The sequence below is a fragment of the Lampetra fluviatilis genome, chromosome 62 (assembly GCF_964198595.1).
Source record: "Lampetra fluviatilis chromosome 62, kcLamFluv1.1, whole genome shotgun sequence".
NCBI lineage: Eukaryota > Metazoa > Chordata > Hyperoartia > Petromyzontiformes > Petromyzontidae > Lampetra > Lampetra fluviatilis.
In genome coordinates, this window is record NC_136336.1 from 1,517,210 (window position 1) to 1,528,086 (window position 10,877).

Here is a 10,877-nt window from a genome sequence, read left to right on the forward strand (position 1 = left end):
CATCCCTAGGTGCCCACCCTAAATCCGTACCCACTAACCTCCCTCCCCATACCCATCTCGATCCACCATACCACCTTTAGTTACCCTCATTGTACCACTCGTCAACGCTTGTAAAGCACCTTTGATAAAGGCGCTGTATAAATATAAGATAAGATTATGGTTGGAATAATTGCTTCTGCCAATTTGATAAATTACTACAATTCAAGGCCACGATATTCTTCCAACGTTTTCTACATGGTATGGTACCACTCACGGTGGCTGCAAAATAATGTGCGTTAGTTTATTTAATTTGACCAGGTGGTGAGAATCCAAGAGACCAGGACGAGCCTCATTTGCAAGAATGCCCTGGGGGCATCAGTCTGCCAGGAGGGGGCGACGATCGCTGCCGTGTAAAATCTCAATTGAGTCAATTTTCGATTTTCAGCAAATTAGGACTGACGCCGTCACACAACGGCCGACTCTTTGCGTTCGGCGTCAGTGGAATCTTTGAATGTTCACTGTGAAGCAGGCGGCGTGGAGTATTCCTTCAAGTTGTTTCACCCGCAAAGCGACACCAGTTCCCCCCGCGGAAGCAGAACTACTGTCTTGCTAGAGCTGCGGTTCAGAAGAGAACCCGCTTTCTTAAGAACAATTGGTGGAGGGAAAGGGTAGAGGAGATTTAGCAACTTCCAGACACATAAAAAAAACTCCCACGACTCCTTCAAAGCAACCAAAGCCATCTATGCCCGATAAACCAAGGCCGAACGCCTCTCTCCGCGCTCCAGTGACAATGCTCTCAAAACTTTCCAAACTATCAATAACGACAATGCGCGCCGTCACTGTCACAAGATATGTGGTTCTAGGATTGACCTCATCATCCACCACCTCTGTACCCACAAAACCTGGCCACCATCGCTGTCCTTGGAGGATCATCATACTCGACCTTGATGAATCCCAGGTGGTGATGATGCACCCACAGTAATAACCAGGGCGGCCACTGGATTCGCACCGCGAAGCTCTTCGGCAAGTGGTGACCGCGTCACTGCCGCCACGTGAACCCATAACTGTACTTGCACCACAGATTACAGCCCTTTGTCTAGCCACTTCCAAGTGAAGGCCTCCCCATGCCGTTTTAGTCATTGAGGTTGTTTGTGCGGGTTGGTGAAGGGAGAATCAGAAACTGTTCAGATGTCACTCGCCCAACGATGTAAGCCGTGGCCTGGAATCGAACGCGGGTACTGGGTTCACAACCCAGTGCACTGACCAGTGTGCTATGGCTCTACGCCAATAAGAATTTTAAAAAGCAAAAATCTTACACATGCAAACTAAACGATAGTTTTTATGTTGCTTAGTAAGGCCCACTGAGTTATGTCGCTATTTTTCAGAAGTGACCTGGCCACAAATGATCGCTCGAAGAAGTCGCTTATCATGACGTGGAAATGTATAGCAGCCAAATACTCTAACAGAATGTTTCAAAATTGGACCCGGAGAAAAATTTCACACAACCACGGTGAGAACACGACCTCCTGTATACCAGATGAGGGAGTTAACATTTCACCACCGTGGCGAGATGACGTATCAGCCGTGAGCTTAAGAATCTGTATTAATAGATGAATCGATGAGTCGCTTTACTCCTTGTATGAATTAACATGTTTTGTTTGCGTTACTGTTAAACGCAAGAAAACAATAAACCATTTACCGACCTGCTGAACATAAACAAGTCGACAGCTCCCGACACGTCCAGTTCAGCGTGGAAGAGTAGACCAAATTCCCTCTAGAGCTCCCGCTAGTGGAGGCCCTTCCTCCAGCAATGGCGTGACGCGTGAGCTGCAAGCAACTGCAGGGCTGCCCCTTTACCTTTGCGCTGTGTAACGAGGGAAAATGTTACCTTGCGGTGACTTCGGCCACCGTGTGCCTTGCACATTCGCGTTTGCCGATCGGCATGTTCGTGAACTGACTTTTGAAACCGGTAACTGGTCCTGATAACGGTTACTGATTTACTGGTTGCCGTTCCACAACCCTCGTATGAATAAAGTTTTTACTAGATTAGAGACTGCACCATGTACAAGTGTTTGCCTTTCCAATCCGACTCTCAGCTCCCAACCTTTTACGTTTCAATCAAAGGTTTCTGAATCTCGACATGGGCATACCCTTACAATCCTTAAGTCATTAAATGTAAGGCCAAACCCATTGTAAAGTTGTGTGCATTTGAGAATAATCTGCCAGCAGTAGAAGCTAGGCGACTGGGGAAATTATAGGTACAAGAAGCCGGGGGAAGATAGCGAATTAAGTAACAATGTGCAATTTGAACATTGGATGCAAGTGGGAGGAGTATCACATGCAAAGCTTTTTTAGCAAATATCATGGACAGAGCTAAATGGTTGAAGGTCATGGATGGCCGACGTCCTTTATAACGGACGTGGCACGGAGAGAGAGGATAGATCGTGGGAGACGACAGCAAATCACGAATTGTTTAGTTCACGGGGTGCACAATGGGGGGTTTTATCAAAGAAAATGTTTGTATTAAATAACTCCCCATAGTTGACTCAAATAATTATACTGTGAAGCTCTTGCTAAGACGAGTTGGAGAAAGAAATGAAGTATTGAGATGTTTTCACAAAGCATGCCTCCAAATTGCTGGTTCATATTCCAATGCAGCGAATCCCAAATGTTGAGATGATCTCTAAATCTCAAGACACTTAAAAATGTTTCGCACGTGTTGTCTAAAACTATAATGTTATACGATTTGTGTATGCCTCATCACCATGTATTTTGTATTACGATTATTTATATTGATACACTTTTGTCATAGCTTTTTTATATATTGATGTACAAAGTTTGTCGGGACAAAATAAAAGACAGTTGTTGAACGCTTAATGTGCGGCTCGCTTCTTTTTTTATGAGGATTTTTTAAACAACAACACAGGCCCGAACAACGCTTTAGGTGATAAGACGGGGGAATTTAAACGCGGGTGTAGGGGTGGTAGACATCGATCGCCTTGCACACAAATTAATCGCGTCGGGAAGCCAATGTGCTTTTATCTGGGGGGGGGGGGAAGGGGTGGTGAGGGAAGAAGGGGGGGGTACATTCAATTCATGGAGCGGTAGTGCCAGGCCCGCAGGGGAAACAAGAGTCGGGGGCGTGAGAGGGGGGCGTGCTCCATTATTCTTAAACACGAAGACTCCAGTCGTTTACTCCATGGTCCATAATTTGAGTTGCATGGCCACAATCGCAGCACTGTGACTTGTCTTTAATTTCCCATCTATGAATGGAGACGTGTGCATCAGCCTATTGGTGCTCTGAGGCGGTTGATGATTATGTAATTACCGAAAATTACCCCAAGCAAATGTGCAGCCTGACGGTTATTTAAAAATAAACCAAAGTCTCTGATTGGAGGAAAGAGGTCTCCACAGGGATTGACCAGGAGGCAGGCTTTAGAAGTGATTGAAGCAGGGGCGGTTTCTTCATTAGGGCGATTGGGCGACGCACCACCAATGTCATTCAACCACAGAGTCACGCTAGCCGTCACTGTGCCTCTGGATATAGTCCAATCAGCGTCATGCTACGTTCTGTGGAGTACCGCCTCTCTTTGGGCGATTTCCCTCCAGCTGAGAATCGCCCCGAGTGGTCCCATAGACTTACATTCAAAGATGTTTTTTTTCGAACGGGGGCGCTGCAATGCATTCTCTATAGCTTCCGGGAGGGCTCGCCCTAACGTGCTTACGTCATCATACGTGCTTACGTCATCATACGTAAGCACGTTTCATCCAACAATATCATTTGTCGCCACCTAGTGGAATCTTTAATAAAAGAAACTTGAGTGGTTTGTTTTAATAGTGAGTATAGAAACAAACAAGATGTATTGTAAGAGTCACTTTATTTTTCATTAACATTAAAGAAGTGAAGTTGCCTTTACATGCTTAAGCTGTTAATTTATCCATTGCATGGGTGGACCTTATCCTTATCAATCATCCAGACATTTGCCCCCCCTGAGAGATTTTGCAGGAGCCGCCACTGGATTGAAGGGAAAGTTTTGAAGGAGAATAGGCGGGAAACAAGGTGGAATCCAGAGGCGACGGTATGGATCAGTTAGAGGGAAAGGACAGGGATTGGCTGAGGGAAATAGGGTGAAGGAACATTCCAGAAAGGGGGGCTGAGGGATATATAAGGGGAGAGCACGAGGAGCAGAGAGGTTCGGAGGAGGATACAAGCTGTAAGACAGTCACGAAGCTTAGGATCTCTTGTTGTGTCATCCATAGTAGGGTTCCTTATGGAATAACTCATAAATTGGCCGTTCTTATATTCTTGTCGTCGGAGTCATTACAATTATACCACCGGTGTCTTCGATGAATGTCAGAGCCAGGAGGTGCGATGTTTGGGTCTCAAACGAGGCATTTATTCTGGACGTCCGTATTCTTCTGCTCTGTTCGCTAGAATTCTTCCGGATCTGGGTGAGATTCGAGAGTGGTGACAGTGTGATCGACATTGTTAAGGGTTTGGTTATGGGATAGTGGCAAGAAAACGTGTAAACTCCCTTGCAGTTTGCACATCTCTGTGGATGTTTGTTGGCAGAATGTTTGCCAGACCAGAGAGCCAGGGGATTGGTGTTGGTCTCAGGGTATATGTGCATTAATTAATTACGTGTAGCAGTTTTGTGCATGAGCTCCCGGACCAGGCTTGGAGCACATTACTCTGCCACGGAGTAGATCAGAGAGAGGGCGACAGTTGGCAGCACATCCATCGCATGCTCAAGCAGATGCTGTTTGGCCTTAACGTTTTGAATAATGTGTTTCTGCAGCAACGTTACCTTCCAATTGTCAATCTTTCCTGCTTTATACATTGCAATACCAAATGTATTAGATAAGGTGCGATAGTCACTTATTTCTGTGGAGCCAGTGTATGCTGTGTGTGGTCTACTCTGAATCAGTCGAGCATTATCATCTTTTCATCAGCTCCATAACGCTGTGGACGCGACCTGTACGTCGCCAACCGTGCTAATCGGAAGTGTGAAACCCATCTATGAAATAAATATACGAGTACTGACATCACGCATGTACGCAGAGGTACTGACACAGGTGGCAGTATGTGGGCGTGCGTGGGTGCGTGTGGGGCTGCATCGGTGAGCATTTAGGAGTGCGTGGATGCACATACGTGTTTGTGTGTGGGTGCAATGCGTGTGTGGGGGGCAGCGCATGGGTGGGTGACAGTGCCTGGAGTGTGTATGCGCGTGGGTACGAGTACACGTGGGTGTGTGTGGATGCGTGGGAGGCAATCCGTGGGGTGTGTGCGTGCATCGTGGCGCAGCTCGTTGGCCGCCTTTGCCGATGGCCAAGTGGGGCAGGACGGCCACGTCCACCGGTTCGCACGCCGCTGCCCGTCGCACGGCTTGCGGCGCTGCTTCCAATCGGCATCTGGAAGCTACGTAGCACCAGCGCTGCCTGCCGATAAACTGCGGTGTTCTGCCACTCGTGGTCACAGTGACCGGGTAAACAGTAATAACTTAACATGCACAAATTCAATGTTGAACTTATGCCTTGTACACAGCATCCATTTGACCATCGCAGAGCCTCAATAATTTTTCAGGAGGTTCCTGCTATGTGTAATCTAAATAAAGTAATCTGCAGGTATTTTTAGAATTGGGATGTTTGGCCAATACTAGTTACATCGTATGTTTTTAGCTATGGGAGGAACCCAGAGAACCCGTGCAAAGCAGGGACGAGCGAACAAACGCCACGTAGAAGTGCGCCTGAGCTAGGAAACTCTTCTCACTCTGGGGCCGAGTGTTACCACTGCGCCAAACAAGTAAAGGGTCAGTTTAACACGTAGGCTTTCGCGACCAAAATCATCCATAATACCGTTTTTTTGGGTTAGATCATGTAAATATATGAATATATTGTTAAACCCGCCACCACCTGACACAGATAATTATTAAGGTGTGTCCTGTAAGCAGAACATGCCAATTCGTTACTAGTACAGTACACCGGTGTGTTGATAAACTAGCCAGATGCGTGGGGGAAAAAACATCCGAGTCAGATTTGGCACGGTCCATAAAATACAGAAATTAATACCTGGTACAAAAGATGTATTACCGAAGCTATCAACAAAAGGTGTGTACTGGCTAAATCGCACTTGTGGCAAATGGCATGTTGGGCAGACAGGACAAATGATCAGCACGACACTAAAAGAACACCAAATAAATATTAAATACTCCCAAATACAACTGTCATCAGTAGCAGAACACGTGCGCCAACAAGGACACTCAAATGATTTTGACAATGTTGAAGTTGTGTGTAAAACTAGTGACTACTGGCCAAGACTAATTCGATAATCTATCGAAATTAAGAAAAAATTAAAATAATCGTAATCGTTCGGATAGCTACAGACTTAGTGCTGCTCGGAAGCGAATCATTAAATAAAACATTGTTTAAATGCATGCCTATACAGGCCACCATACTTCAATAGGGATTACTGTTGGTACAGCTATTTTAATACACACAATGGACGGGAAGTACAAGATCAATGGGCTCACAAAATGTGCATGCATAATAATGTGCATGGATTCATTAATCCCCTCCCCACTTCGCGCAACGAAACAGGAAGACTTCTCCACAAATCTGGTTGTCGCCTGATGAAGCTAGTTGTAATTACTGCGAATCGTCGTACTGAGATTGTAAATGTTATGGCTTGGATCTCCAACACACCGGTGTCCTGTACTAGTAACTAATTGGCATGTCTGTTTACGTGAAAAACCTTTACTAATTGGCTGTCGGGTGGTGGCGGGTTTAACGACACATTTATATATTTACGCGATCTAACCCAAAAACACGTGTATTATTAAAGTAAAGGGTGATGACATCAAAGAAGTCAATACAAATCCTCGTGGAACTTTGCACCTTAAGCAGCCCCTCATGGCCAATACTGTAAAGTGCAAATTACCCTGATGAGTCGCCAGAGTTGCTTTGACAAATATTTTTTTATTCACATGTCCAATGCATGGTAATATTCCAACAATAAACATACTGCCCACCGTTACAGGTCGTGCACATTCTTATTTACAGAGCTCACTGTGGGGATTTTCTAGGATTGGTGGAACCTTTTCTTAAAACGAACACACGAGTGTTGGGAAAAGGGGAGAGGAGGGGGGGTGGGAGAGTGGTTAACTGATGGGAGGTGAGGGAGCTGAGTGTTGGCTGGGGGGCATCTCACAGCGTTCACAAGCTGTGTCTGTCCTGGTGATACTGGGCCTGAGGGTCTCCAATATGGGAAGGGGGTTTAATGGGTTATTTAAGAATGGGTCCCATGTTCTTTTAAAGTATGCCTACTTACCTTTAAGCCTGCATCCCACGTGGTCCAGAGAGACTTTAGCTCCTAAGGATTGAGGTTCGTGAGATTTCCACATGCTCAGTATCGTCAGAATCAGCATAAGTATGACGAGACGCTACACGTAACCTTTTTGGAGGAAAGCATTTGGACTTTTAGAGATGCACTGGGATTTGACAGGTCAATTTTCCCTGGCCATCTCTTTCAAAAGGACACTTTTTTTTAAAGGAACTTTTTCTACGGGCCACTTTTTGAGAGGAAATCCAATAAACTGGCAGTAAAAATCCCACAATTTGAGGGGAAACCCAAGAAGCTGAGAGAGAAAATCAAGAAACTGAAAGAGAAACCCATGAAACAGAAAGACAACCATTGAGTGAATGAAAGATGAGGAATTAGGTGGGAATGAGTAAAAGGGTGAGGAGCAAGGGGGAGGAGAGAGGGGGGGTGTGGGGTAGGGGGAGCCGCGTGAGCGCTAGGGGAAGAGGACGTGAGGCTGGGGGGGGGGGAGTGGGCGGGGCTAGAAGTGGGAAGCTGAGTGTGGACACGGGGGGAAACAGACACAAGGTGCTAGTAGACCGGCGGATATGATAGGAACAACCACAAGCAGTTAAGGCATTACCTGGTTAATAACATCCTTCCAATGATTGTTCAATTTGTATCCATCTTCTCGGTTGAAGTTATGTCGATGTTTATATATCTGGATGGCTTCATGAACAAACCTTTGATAGTAGCCCAAAGGTTTGCAGAGTACCTGGGTCTCGGAAAAAACAATACCATGCGAGCCCACAGCGTTATAACAATGGTCAGCTACGGCAGAGGTACTGGTTCTGCCGTGTTTCAGATCTGCCTTGTGTTCACAGACACGGTCCGAGACATGTCGTTTTGTTTTCCCAATGTAACTGCTACCACAGGTACAACTCAGTTTGTAGACTCCAGGGTATTGCATGTCAGGAATGACCTCCTTCACAGATAGGATTAGATCACAGATTTTGTGTATTGTATTGAATCGGACCTGGATCTTGTGTTTGTTTAAGATTTTGGAAATATTTTGGTAACACCTATGTATGGTAAAGTGATGGTTTTGATTGGCTTCTCGTTAGATTGTTTCTCCATGGTTGGAGAAACAGCTATGTGAATAATGCGGTCCGAGTACCCATTCATCTTGAGGGCTTGGTGTACGTGTTCCAGTTCACTGGCTAGGTGGTGTTGGTCGGAGATGCAGTGGGCCCTATGGTGTAGTGTTATGATGAGGGAATTCTTCTGGGCCGGATGGTGGTGGGAACCAGGTTTTAGATAGGAATCTGTGTGGGTGGATTTCCTGTGGACAGAGTGTCCCAACGAGCCGTCAAGGCCTCTTCTCAAACAGAACATCCAGGAATGGTAGCTTACCATCCTTCTCCACTTCCATGGTGAATTTGATGGATGGGTGTATGAAATTGATGTGGTTGAGAAATTGGTTCAATGCTGGCAGGCCATGTGGCCAAATGACGAAAGTGTCATCTACGTATCTCTTCCACAAGGAATGACGTAGGGTGGATGTCTGGATCGCTTATTTTCAATGACCAATATCTTTTTTCACCTGCCACTTTCTTTTTATTTTTACTGCCCACATTATTTTGATAGGCCATATTTATAATATTTATTTTACTGGAAACATTTTTTATGCTGGCCATTTCCTGTTTTAATCGGCATGCTTTTTTGAAGTGGCCACTGTTTTTTGACTGCCCAATTTATTTTTACTGACCACATTATTTTCATGGGCCACTTTATTTTTACGAAACACTTTTTTACTGGGAAACATTTTTTTACAGGACAATTCTTTTGAATGGACACTTTCAAAATTTTCCCGGCCAGATATCTTGACAAATTACTTAATTTTTTTTAAAAGCCAACTTATTTTTTTACTGGCCAATTCATTTTCTAATAGGCCAATTTTTAGTAGTAGCCACATTTGTTTCACTGGCCGCTTCATTTTCAATGGCTACATTTTAGTGGCCACTTCATTTTTAATGGCCAATCCGTTTGACTGTCCATTTAATATTTTTTCCCAGACAAATTCTTGACTGGCCACTGAATTTTTAATAGGACAATTAATTTTTGTGGACACTATATTTTTTTATAGGCCAATTATTTATTTAATGGCCACTTCACTTTTTTAATAGGACACTTATTTTTAGTGGCCAAATAATATTTCACTGGCCACTTCATTTTTACTAGCCATGTTATTTTGACTTGAAAATGTTTTGACTGGCCTATATTTTTTACGGGCCAATTATTTTGACTGTCCACTTATTTTTTAATAGGCCAATTTTTTTGTAGTGGCCAATTACTTTTTTAATGGGTAAATTATCATTTTTTAGTGGCCATTAACATTTTTAATTGGTCAGTTATTTTTTAGTGTCCAAATAATATTTCACTGACCACTTCATTTTAACTAGCCACGTTATTTTGACTGGCCAATTTTTTGACTGGCCATGTATTTTTTACTGCACAATTCTTTTGAATGGCCACTTTATACTTTTTCACGGCCAGTGCTTCCTGACTGTCCACTTTATTTTTTAATAAGCCCCATTTATTAGACGGGCCACACTTTTTTATTGACCACTGCATTTTGACAGGCCACTTTTTTATTGGCCACATTTTTTTATTGACCACTGTATTTTGGCTGGCCACTTTTTTGACTGGCAATATCTTTTTTAAATCCTTTATATTAAGTTCGCTTGCTTGCTTGCTTGCGTGCTTGCTTGCTTACGACCGTGCAAATCTTTCGGTCGTTTTTTAACCCACTTCCCGTGATCCAATTGAGCTGACATTTTCCACACAGACTCGTTGTGCGTGATAATTAATTTTCGTGAAAATTTTTTTCAAAAATTTTACACTGTTTAGGGAAATTTTTTTAAATATTTAATTACCAATTGCTTAATGCTGGCAGACAATCATCTGACCCATAGGTGGCAGCCATCTCAAGCTAGAGGACGAGAGGACTCTAGCCGCCACGCATATAAAGGATTTAGAGTGAAAAACTTTGTTTTTACGGGTTAATTTTTTATTACAGGCGAATTCTTTTGGATGACCACTTTAAAACTGTTCCTGGCCAATTTTTTTGACTGGCCACTTCATTTTTTAATAGGCGAATTCTTTCGAATGGCTTCATATGTTTTCTCGGCCACATTTCTGTTACTGGACACTTTTATTTTTATAGGCCAATTAATTTTGAATGGCCATATTATTTTGATGGGCCTTTTTTCTTTACTGGTCACATTTTTTTTTTCACTGGCCACATTTTTACATACCATATTTATTTTACTAGTGACATTTTTTTTAATAGGGCACTTTCGTTTTTACAGGCCAATTCTTGAGCGGCAACTTCATATTTTTTCCCTGCCAGATTTTCTTGACTGGCCACTTTACTTTTTTAATAAGCCCATTTTTTTGTGGCCACTTTCTTTTTGTAATAGACCACATTTTTTAATGGACACTTTTTTTTGACTGGCCAATTTATTTTGACTGGCCATATTAATTTGATAGGCACATTTCTTTCACTGGCCATTTTTTTACTGGCCACTTTATTTTTACA